The sequence below is a fragment of the Lepidochelys kempii genome, chromosome 1 (genome assembly GCF_965140265.1).
Source record: "Lepidochelys kempii isolate rLepKem1 chromosome 1, rLepKem1.hap2, whole genome shotgun sequence".
NCBI lineage: Eukaryota > Metazoa > Chordata > Testudines > Cheloniidae > Lepidochelys > Lepidochelys kempii.
This window is the reverse complement of record NC_133256.1, coordinates 73,585,430-73,597,963: the sequence shown is the minus strand read 5'-3', so window position 1 is coordinate 73,597,963 and position 12,534 is coordinate 73,585,430. Positions and strand designations below refer to the sequence as shown.

The following is a 12,534-nucleotide window of genomic DNA, read 5'->3' as shown; positions in this document are numbered from 1 at the left end:
CTCCTTCCCTTCCTATCTCCAGTAGGGCTGTAATTCTAGGATCAATGGCTGAGTCCATTACTGTAAAATTCTGTTAATCTGGATGTTTTGTATTTCATTGTATTTATATATCATAGAGAGAGTTATGTTTGGATTGCAGACCAAAGCAATGGTTTTACTGTATAAAATGTTAGTTAAAAATTAAAAGTATCCTCCAGAGATTATCCAGAAGAATTGCCTTTCTTTCTGAAAGTTCAATTTGAGGTTTAAATAGATTGACAGTGCCCTTTAAACCAAGGTAAATAGCTCTTGAGTTAGCATAAGATGCTGGAGAATTACAGCTACAAGGCCAATTATTTATACATTCTTCCAAGAATCTTGTGACAGATATTTATATCAATATCTACAGGGTCAGCTTTCTATCACTTTATAGCTTTTAGAGGAAGCATTACAGATTTTACAATATAACATTTTAGTCCCTCGCAAATCCTGTAGGACAATGTTGCATGTGATTTAGGTTTATAGGATTACTTTACAGTCATCTAGAAATTCTTTTAATCCATCAGAAAATCCTATAGGATTGTTTTTGCAAAGGCAAAAGGAAACATAGCTCAGACTCATCCCACTTCTCACAAGAGAGTTCCCTGAGAATCTACACAATATTAGATTCACAATTACCTAAAAGTTTTGTGGCATTACACAGTTCATCTTAATAAACTCCCTTGTTCCCATAATTGGGAACCAAGCAAAAACCACATTTATAAATGTACAACAGCAATCACTTTGAATGAAGGGTTCAAATATAACATACAAAAACAACCTATATATTTTTGCCCTTACCTTAACCTTAATTTTACCTTGCAAGCTTTGGTGAGTTCCATTGAACCCAGCTTCCGCCATTTCTGAGTTGGGAAAAGCAGACTGATTTTGTTCCCATTGAAGTCAAGGGCAAAACTATTATGGGAGAAATATTGGGGCCCAATAATCTTACATTTATTTTACACTGTTTTATAGAGAGGAACCCAAAGTATTCTACAGAATAGGTTGGAATCATTTCACTCAGTACTGCTGTATAGCCTGTTCTAGAGGTGTATGTTGCAGGCTTTCAGAAGTGTGAGCATCACTATGCACTAATGTAAAGCAGGAAATGAAGAACTTATTGAAGAGAAACTGTTGGGAGGACATAAAGTAAGTAAGGCCTGAAATCCACAAAGGAACTTAGGAGCTGTGACACTGCCTAGAAAATTGCTAAGATTCCCAAATTCTGAATTAGGTGCCTAGGCTACTGACACAACACGTGGGGAGAAACAGACATATAAGAATAGGATCCACAAAAGCCAGCATACTAGGCAGGGAGCAGTCTAAGTAGGCCAATAGCAGATGCTGAGGATAGCGATGTGTCCTAAGTCCTGTCCCTCTCACAGAATTAGATGCCTAAGTCTGGGCTTCAAGAACACACCTATCTGTGCTAGTGAGCCACAGCCAGGAACTCCTCTCCTGGAATCAGGAACCTAAACTGTTTCTTGTGAGAACAGCTTAGGCGGATGCATAAGTCCACGCAAAATAGCCAGTGTGGAGTAGATAGCATTACCTTTAATCCAGTGATTAGGGTACTCATGTGAGATGAGGGAGACCCCCATTCAATTCTTTCCTCTGCCTGATGATGAGAAAGGATTTTAAGGGGGGTTCCACACCTCTCACGTGAGTACCAGGAAACTACAGAGTCATTCATACTCTTTGTCTGACCCATTTAATGTTCAGTTATTTAATACAAAGTGGAACGGCTTCAACAAGAGATACTGTGATAGATCCACATCGGAATATTCCATGGTATAGTTGTTAGGGCACTCACCTGACAGGTGAAGGACCCCTGTTTTAGTCCCTTCTCCTTATGAGGCAGAGGGGGAAATGAACTGGTATGTTCCCATCCCAGATGAATACCATAAATCATAACCTGGGTAAAGCTTAATGGGAGGTTGCCTAGCCCTGGGTGTTATGTGCAGAGTTCGACACGCTCTGAGTATGCCTACTGGATTGGGCCTTGCAGATAAAATAGAGATAGGAAGGAGAATGCCTAACTGGTTAAAGGCTCACTCTGTGGCTTTGTCATAGGCAGTTGTCCAGGTGCCTGCCTGAAACAGCAATCTGCATGCCCAGAGGCAGTAACATAGGCAGTTAGCAAACTTTACAGTGGAAAAGTAGGTGTTGATTCAGCTGCATTTGAGTGCCTACAGGATTAGGCAGCAGCTGAGTGGGGGTTGTGAGGATGGCAGTGGTGCCTAAATCTGTGACTTTAGGCACCTAAACCCCTATGTTGATATAGGCCAATGTCACAGGCCATGTAAAGATTTGGGCAGCACAATAGCACTGTTGTCCTTATGTCTCTGCCAAGTGCCCTGGCATCCTGAAAGATCATTAGTGATCACTGGTTTTATAGCTGAGATTTTTTTTATTTATATGGATTGTTTTATTAATGCTAACAATAACAAAATGGACAGTACCACAAAGTTGATTTTTAGGAATGAAACTGGCTGATTAATATTGTCATTTGAACATGCAACTCTCTTCCAATAATTATCAAACTTTTCATTGCCTCACAGAGGTCAGCAGCAGTCCCTTATACTTACCGCCACATATTTCATGTGGAACTGGTGCCTTTTCTAGTGCAACAGAGCATCTTTAAAGTCATACTTTACATGCTCTTCTCAGGAGAATGAATTATAATTAATTATAGCTATCAAAAAATGTATTTGGCCAAGGGTGTACTCTTATGTCTAGGAATAAAGCTGTTCATCCGAATAAGTCATGACCATACTGTGTAAATAGGCAAGACTCATTCCAGTGGTATATTTTCTAAAAACCTGCTTTCTTGTTAACATCCATAGCATACATGCTTAAAAGAAGTACCAACCTTGAAACTTAGTACAGCCAGAAATTTTGATATGGTTTAATCATATGAGATTAGAGAGGCAGCATGATACTAGGGGCTAGGATACCAAGGGGATGGAGGAGAGTAGATCTTTAGCTGGTGGAAGCTGTCATGGCTCTATTAAAATAAATGGACACTTTACACCAGTTAGAGAGTTACCCCAGGAAGACAAAAAAAAATCTGAGTTCTATTCTAAACTTTGCTACTGACCTTCTGTGTAAACTTAGGTAAGACAAGACAGTGCTTGGTGCCTCAGTTTCCCCATATGTAAAATGGAGAAACTGATACAGCCATCTTCTTTTGTAAAGCACTATGAAATCTATCATACAGAAGAAAAGCTCTACATATGATCTAAGTATTATTAATAACAATCAACATAGCTGGTAGGGTTTGGTTCTTTTGGGAAAGATGATATATAAGATGTCACCGTGTTATTTATAATTACAGAGCATATTATAATAAATATTACAAGAATTGAAATATGAAAAATAAATACTAATTCTTTAATGAGAGAATGTTTGTACACTTTTACCATTTTAAAGGCACAGTTTGTATTTTAAGGTCTAGACTAAAATGATGTTTTGCTAATAAAGCTAAAAATACACTTTATTAACCACACATGAAATTGCATTGCTCCTTTCCATCAACAAAGTGGAAATATAGTGACAGCTGTTCATTTTTCTACACATTTGCTCAGTCAGGCTAAATGACAAAAGCTTAGTGATCTTAGAGAAATGCTACCTCTAGGGCATATTCTGTGTTACTTGCCATGGCCTTCCTCTTAAGCTTCAAAAATGAAGCACAGTTTAATTGTGACACATCCTCCTCAGTCTTCTTTGTTAATATTTACAGGTGTGGAATCAAAGCTGAAAATGTCAAAAACGATGGAAAGACAAGTCTAGCTGATGGCTCTTAGCTTATAAAAGTAAATCATCTAGGAGGGTGTTATGGCAGAGGAATGGGGAGGAAATACATGGGGGAAAACCCCCTGTTCCCTTATGGGAAAATACTTCATCCATGCACATAGCCCTCATAAAGGTGCTCTGTAAGGGTCAAGGAAAATGGAATTCTCCCTCTCTGAACCACTTGGCTCTCTATATATATACCATCTGGGGGTTGGCAGGGCAAATGGGGGGTTGGTTATTGAGTCTACAAGTAATGGATCCACTGTCCATGCTCCTAACCCATTCATAATCCCTTCTTCCATCATACCTGTCACATTTCAGAGCAACTGCACCTGTATTCCTCCTCTGTGGTCCCTCACGGGCCCTCTAAGGCTCTAAGGCTTCCAGCTTTCCAGCTGTAACCAGTCTTTGATGTGTCTTTCTTCCTCCTGACCAGGGTATTTTCAGGTTGCACCATTCCCTGCCTTCACTGTAAGTTCCCCAGCAAGTCAGACTGCCTAAGCAACCCCCCTTTGCTTTCTCCTAGAGGCTAAAAACAGCCTAACTGCCTACAGGTATAAGCCCTTTCTAAGCAAGCACATTTATTATTAAGAGGAAAGCATTACAGTGAAAATGTATTAAAACCATAAAAGAACCTACACGCAGGGCAATAAGTTTAGCAGAGATCATCCCAACTCCAAAAAAGGCAATCTCTTTTCTGTGGTTCAGCAATCAATTTGAAATTATAAGAGGGATTCAGTCCAGTGACTATGCACACCACAAATCCATCACAACAGCTGGTCAGGAAAAGTACACGATTCTAGCATATTTAATTAAGTAGGTCTTTTCAAAAAGCTGCAATCACAGACAATCTTTCCTGACCAGCAGATTATCATTTGTACTGTTGAAATGCCAGTAGTGATTCTGGAGGACCCAGCCTATCCCTTGATCCCATGGCTCATAAAGCCATATATGGGCCATCTCAACAGCATCTCAATAGGAAAGATTTTGCTATCAGCTCAGCAGGTGCAGAATAACTGTTGAATGTGATTTTTGCAGTTTGAAGGGAACTAGTACCATTTGCTCATTAGATTGGACCTCAGCAAGAAAAACATACCCATTGTTATAGCTGCATGTTGTGTATCCCATAATATCTGTGGGGTGAAGGGGGAAAAGCTGCCACCAGGATGGAGGGGAGAGGTGGACTGGCTGTCTGCTGCATTTGAACAGCCAGACACAAGGACTGTAAGAAGAGCCAACTGTGGAACTATATGGCTGATGGAGGCCTCACAAAAGCATTTGAACAGTCAGCCACAGTACTGTTATCTGAGGCTTTTATGAAATAATGTCTCTCATGTGAACTTCCTGAGATTAAATATGGGTGGGTCTTAGCCTTCTGCAATGAATTCTGCAATGCTTGGTGTAAACTCAAAGACACTCTGAGTTTCCAAAAAGAGAACTTCATTGTGTGCAAAGAAACAGGCAACAAAATTAAAGTGCAAACAAACACACAAAGGTAACAAAGTTTTATTGACACTGTAACATAGAATCATAGAATATCAGGGTTGGAAGGGACCCCAGAAGGTCATCTAGTCCAACCCCCTGCTCAAAGCAGGACCAATTCCCAGTTAAATCATCCCAGCCAGGGCTTTGTCAAGCCTGACCTTAAAAACCTCTAAGGAAGGAGATTCCACCACCTCCCTAGGTAACGCATTCCAGTGTTTCACCACCCTCTTAGTGAAAAAGTTTTTCCTAATATCCAATCTAAACCTCCCCCACTGCAACTTGAGATCATTACTCCTCGTTCTGTCATCTGCTACCATTGAGAACAGTCTAGAGCCATCCTCTTTGGAACCCCCTTTCAGGTACTTGAAAGCAGCTATCAAATCCCCCCTCATTCTTCTCTTCTGCAGGCTAAACAATCCCAGCTCCCTCAGCCTCTCCTCATAACTCATGTGTTCTAGACCCCTAATCATTTTTGCTGCCCTTCGCTGGACTCTCTCCAATTTATCCACATCCTTCTTGTAGTGTGGGGCCCAAAACTGGACACAGTACTCCAGATGAGGCCTCACCAATGTCGAATAGAGGGGAACGATCACGTCCCTCGATCTGCTCGCTATGCCCCTACTTATATATCCCCAAATGCCATTGGCCTTCTTGGCAACAAGGGCACACTGCTGACTCATATCCAGCTTCTCGTCCACTGTCACCCCTAGGTCCTTTTCCGCAGAACTGCTGCCTAGCCATTCGGTCCCTAGTCTGTAGCGGTGCATGGGATTCTTCCATCCTAAGTGCAGGACTCTGCACTTATCCTTATTGAACCTCATCAGATTTCTTTTGGCCCAATCCTCCAATTTGTCTAGGTCCTTCTGTATCCTATCCCTCCCCTCCAGCGTATCTACCACTCCTCCCAGTTAAGTATCATCCGCAAATTTGCTGAGAGTGCAATCTACACCATCCTCCAGATCATTTATGAAGATATTGAACAAAACCGGCCCCAGGACCGACCCTTGGGGCACTCCACTTGATACCAGCTGCCAACTAGACATGGAGCCATTGATCACTACCCGTTGAGCCCGACAATCTAGCCAGCTTTCTACCCACCTTATAGTGCATTCATCCAGCCCATACTTCCTTAACTTGCTGACAAGAATACTGTGGGAGACCGTGTCAAAAGCTTTGCTAAAGTCAAGAAACAATACATCCACTGCTTTCCCTTCATCCACAGAACCAGTAATCTCATCATAAAAGGTGATTAGATTAGTCAGGCATGACCTTCCCTTGGTGAATCCATGCTGGCTGTTCCTGATCACTTTCCTCTCATGCAAGTGCTTCAGGATTGATTCTTTGAGGACCTGCTCCATGATTTTCCCAGGGACTGAGGTGAGGCTGACTGGCCTGTAGTTCCCAGGATCCTCCTTCTTCCCTTTTTTAAAGATTGGCACTACATTAGCCTTTTTCCAGTCATCCGGGACTTCCCCGGTTCACCACGAGTTTTCAAAGATAATGGCCAATGGCTCTGCAATCACAGCCGCCAATTCCTTCAGCACTCTCGGATGCAACTTGTGCGGCCCCATGGACTTGTGCACGTCCAGCTTTTCTAAATAGTCCCTAACCACCTCTATCTCCACAGAGGGCTGGCCATCTCTTCCCCATTTTGTGATGCCCAGCGCAGCAGTCTGGGAGCTGACCTTGTTAGTGAAAACAGAGGCAAAAAAAGCATTGAGTATATTAGCTTTTTCCACATCCTCTCTCACTAGGTTGCCTCCCTCATTCAGTAAGGGACCCACACTTTCCTTGGCTTTCTTCTTGTTGCCAACATACCTGAAGAAACCCTTCTTGTTACTCTTGACATCTCTGGCTAGCTGCAGCTCCAGGTGCGATTTGGCCCTCCTGATATCATTCCTACATGCCCGAGCAATAGTTTTATACTCTTCCCTGGTCATATGTCCAACCTTCCACTTCTTGTAAGCTTCTTTTTTGTGTTTAAGATCCACTAGGATTTCACCATTAAGCCAAGCTGGTCGCCTACCATATTTACTATTCTTTCGACTCATTGGGATGGTTTGTCCCTGTAACCTCAACAGGCATTCCTTGAAATACAGCCAGCTCTCCTGGACTCCTTTCCCCTTCAAGTTAGTCCCCCAGGGGATCCTGGCAATCCGTTCCCTGAGGGAGTCGAAGTCTGCTTTCCTGAAGTCCAGGGTCCGTATCCTGCTGCTTACCTTTCTTCCCTGTGTCAGGATCCTGAACTCAACCAACTCATGGTCACTGCCTCCCAGATTCCCATCCACTTTTGCTTCCCCCACTAATTCTACCCGGTTTGTGAGCAGCAGGTCAAGAAAAGCGCCCCCCCCCTAGTTGGCTCCTCTAGCACTTGCGCCAGGAAATTGTCCCCTACGCTTTCCAAAAACTTCCTGGATTGTCTATGCACCACTGTATTGCTCTCCCAGCAGATATCAGGAAAATTAAAGTCACCCATGAGAATCAGGGCATGCGATCTAGTAGCTTCCGTGAGCTGCCGGAAGAAAGCCTCATCTACCTCATCCCCCTGGTCCGGTGGTCTATAGCAGACTCCCACCACTACAATCACTCTTGTTGCACACACTTCTAAACTTAATCCAGAGACACTCAGGTTTTTCTGCAGTTTCGTACCGGAGCTCTGAGCAGTCATACTGCTCCCTTACATACAGTGCTACTCCCCGACCTTTTCTGCCCTGCCTGTCCATCCTGAACAGTTTATAACCATCCATGACAGTACTCCAGTCATGTGAGTTATCCCACCAAATCTCTGTTATTCCGATCACGTCATAGTTCCTTGACATCACCAGGACCTCCAGTTCTCCCTGCTTGTTTCCAAGGCTTTGTGCATTTGTATATAAGCACTTGAGATAACCTGTTGATCGCCCCTCATTCCCAGTATGAGGCAGGAGCCCTCCCCTCACAGACATTCCTGCCTGTGCTTCCTCCCGGTATCCCGCTTTCCCACTTACCTCAGGGCTTTGGTCTCCTTCCCCCGGTGAACCTAGTTTAAAGCCCTCCTCACTAGGTTAGCCAGCCTGCTGGCAAAGATGCTCTTCCCTCTCTTCGTAAGATGGAGCCCGTCTCTGCCCAGCACTCCTCCTTCATGGAACACCATCCCATGGTCAAAGAATCCAAAGCCTTCTCTCTGACACCACCTGCGTAGCCATTCGTTGACTTCCACGATTCGACGGTCCCTACCTAGTCCTTTTCCTTCCACAGGGAGGATGGACGAGAACACCACTTGCGCCTCCAACTCCTTTATCCTTCTTCCTAGAGCCACATAGTCCGCAGTGATCCGCTCAAGGTCATTCTTGGCAGTATCATTGGTGCCCACGTGGAGAAGCAGGAAGGGGTAGCGATCTGAGGGCTTGATGAGTCTCGGCAGTCTCTCCGTCACATCGCGAATCTTAGCCCCTTGCAAGCAACAGACTTCTCGGTTTTCCCGGTCAGGGCGGCAGATAGATGACTCAGTCCCCCGGAGGAGAGAGTCCCCGACCACCACCACCCGCCTTCTCCTCTTGGGAGTGGTGGTCGTGGAACCCCCAACCTCAGGACATAGCATCTCATGCCTTCCAACCAGCGGAGTCTCCTTCTGCTTTCTCGCCCCAGACATATCATCTGGTCCACTCTCCGCAACGATACCTGTGGAGAGAACATGAAAGCGGTTAGTTACCTGTGTCTGTGTTACTGGAACCCGGACATTCCGCTTACCTCTTCTGGAGGTCACATGTTGCCAAGCTTCTTCACTGGCCTCTTGGCTTCTCTGTGCAACCTGCTCTATATCTTTAGAGCTTTGTGCCCCTAGAAGCCTATCCTGAGTTCTGTCCGGAAAATCCTCAGTTTCTCGTATGCAACACAGGGTTGTTATCTGTTGCTCCAGACCTTCAATCTTCTCTTCCAATATGGAGACCAGCTTGCACTTTTTACAGACAAAGTCACTTCTGTCCTGTGGAAGAAAGACAAACATGGCACATCCAGTGCAGGTCACAACAGCTGAAACCCCCCCCCCCTTCCATATCACCTTCCTACTATGAGCTTCCTCAGAGCAGTTTGCAAGACGTAAGCCTCACTGGGCTCACTCCAGGCGAACTCCCAGGCAAACTCCTGCTGTGAGCTGCTCTGCTGTCCCCCGCCGCTCAGCTGGTTCGCGAAGCTCTGGCTATTTTTAAACAGCCAGGCTTCCCTGACGCAAACAAATAGACACCCTACTGCCCGCCCCCTGCAGGCTAGCAGCCAATCAGACACTCACTCAGGCTCTCACACTGCCCTCCCAGCAAACACACGCTCGGATACTTCCTCCGCAAGCAAACAAACACACACTCAGATACTTACCAGTCCCAGGCAAACTCCTGCTGTGAGCTGCTCTGCTGTCCCCTGCTGCTCAGCTGGTTCGCCGCCGCTCAGCTCAACAGGGTGAGCCATTCTTTAAAATCAGTAAGTAAACAGTAAACATTTATGTCCATGTATGTAAAAGCTACTACAGTGTAGTAGGTTGTGATTACATATAAACCAACCTCTGGTTTTCACATGGAACTATTGTTCTCTGGACTGGAGTAGTAGGGGTAAGGATGTATACTATGCTGCCACCTTGTTTGTTGGGTAGTGTAGATAGCAGCCACCATGTAGTTCTCCAAAGTTTGGAAAGGCTGCTGAGTCCGATGTTTTTGGGCATGTAGATCAATAATGCTGTGACTGCAGCATTTGAGATTGTTGCCTGAGGAAATCCATTATGTCTTGGTGCATTTTCCAGAACGTCTCTCAGTTCTTTTGTCTCTTCTGCAGCAATCACTCTCTCCATGGTCATATTGAGATGCCCCCTCCAATTCCTTTGTTTATGATCTGAGGCCATTCAGAATTGGAGGATCTCCCTAGATCTCTTCTTTCTCCACGTGATGAAGGTCAGGCATTGAACAGGCATGGAGGGGGCCTTCAAGGCCACCAACCAGAAGCTGCAGACAGATACACCATTAGACTTACAGTCATAAGAGAAAGGGAAAGATAAGTGTCCAAACTCCCTCATAAATAGCATTTACTATGAAATGCTTCAGGGCACTTTAGCTTTGGAATGCTTCAATACAAGCTCTGCACTGCAGAAAAAAAACATGCTGAGTACAGCCTTGCAGAGGGGAGGCAAGGTGTTCTGTTGCATGGAAGATATAAATGCTGGGTGCCCCTCCCTCAGTATGGGTATAGGGAAAGTGAAGTGAATATTGGCATTGTGTTCATAGACAGTCTGTCCTCTGGTGTCCGTGCGGGACAGCTTGCATGCTCTAATGATCCCCAGAGTCTGTGTCGGCGGGGACTTTTTTCTCCTGGTAGGTTCAACCATGCTGGATTGGTCTGTGGGGGAGTGGCCAGACAAAACAGACATCCTGGCCTCCAGGTTGGGGGTTAGGCACAGGGCTAACAACCCTGTCCCATAGAAAACAAAATATGTCACGGAAACAGTGACGAAGAAAACAACCATTACTGTGTGTGATGGCCTTCAGGAGTCAATGACCCATATGACTGTCTGTGGTGAAAGCCAAAAGGAAGCCACTGGTATGAAGACTGAAGTGCTCAACACCAAGACAAAAAACAAACTTGTTTTTTGGAACATACTGTCAATGTACGAAGCAGGGAAGCTAGCTCAGGTCACAGCAGAGATGAGATGCTGCACCTTACACAACTTGTGTGTCAGTGAGAGCAGATGGATGGGATCAGGAAGATTAATAACAGCCTTGGGAGAAACTTTCCTGTTTTCTGGATGGGATGATGGACAACACCATGAGGGTGTTGCCATCCTTTTGAAGAAGGGAGTGGAGCATTCCCTGCTTGAATGGAAATCCATCAGCAGCAGACTTATGAGAGCCATACTGAAAGGGAAACATAATAATATCACCCTGATTTAGTGCTATGCTCCGACAAATGACATAGATGAAGAAGTAAAGGACAAATTCTACCTTACACTACAGGCAGAGTTAGAGAGAGTACCACGCCATGACTGAACTCTCATCATGGGAGATCTGAATTCCAAGGTCAGTAAAGACAACACAAACAACGACAGAGCAATGGGAAGACATGGGTATGGTACTATGAATGAAAACGGAGAAAGGCTTGTTGATTTCTGTAATATGAATGACCTAGTCATCGGCGGAACCCTATTTGAATATCGTGAAATTCACAAGCTTATGTGGTGTTCTCCAAATGGCAGAGATAAGACCCAAATTAACCATATCATGATCAATGCCAAATGACTTTCACTGACAGATGTGAAAATGAGAAGGGGTGCAGATGTTGGCAGTGACCACCATGTTGTGACAGCCTCCATCAAGCTAATACTGAGAAGTGTGGGTCCACCAAACAAGGGACATAGACATTATGATATTGACAAGCTAAAGTCCCTTGAAATACAGAATGTCTTCATTCTGCAGTTAAAGAACAGGTTTCAAGCACTTGCAGACCTTGATGAAGAGGAGGGTAATGCAGATGAGGAGATCAACAGAAAGTGGGACAAAGTAACAATTTATAAACAGAGCAGTGAAGTCCATCTAGGCTACAGGCAGAAGAGAAGGAAGGAGTGGATTCCACCCAGCACATGGAATGCCATAGAAACCAGATGAGCCCTGAAGAAAAAGATTTTATACACAAAATCCCAGAAGCTAAAGGACAAATACCACGAGCAGTATAGCAAGTCACACTGGGAGGTCAAACGCCTTGTGAAAGCGGACAAATGGCATTATATTGGTAAGCTGGCAACACAAGCAGAGGATGCAGATGCTCGTGGTGAACAAGGAACTGTCTACAAAATGACACAGCTTATCAGTGGTAAACAGCAGTGTCATAAATATAAAGGGAAGGGTAAACCCCTTTAAAATCCCTCCTGGCCAGAGGAAAAATCCTCTCACCTGTAAAGGGTTAAGAAGCTAAAGGTAACCTCGCTGGCACCTGACCAAAATGACCAAAGAGGAGACAAGATACTTTCAAAAGCTGGGAGGAGGGAGAAAAACAAAGAGTCTGTGTCTGTCTCTATGATGCTTTTGCCAGGGACAGAACAGGAATGGAGTCTTAGAACTTAGTAAGTAATCTAGCTAGGTATGTGTTAGATTATGATTTCTTTAAATGGCTGAGAAAATAGCTGTGCTGAATAGAATGAATATTCCTGTCTGTGTGTCTTTTTTGTAACTTAATGTTTTGCCTAGAGGGATTCTCTATATTTTTAATCTAATTACCCTGTAA

General features: G+C 44.3%; 1 long non-coding RNA gene across 2 annotated transcripts in view; it reads left to right on the top strand.

Moving 5' to 3' along the window:
• The window catches only part of LOC140903793 (uncharacterized), a 250,047-nt gene that overhangs the window by 109,744 nt on the left and 127,769 nt on the right, over positions 1-12,534 (top strand). The gene's annotated exons all lie outside the window — the stretch shown is intronic.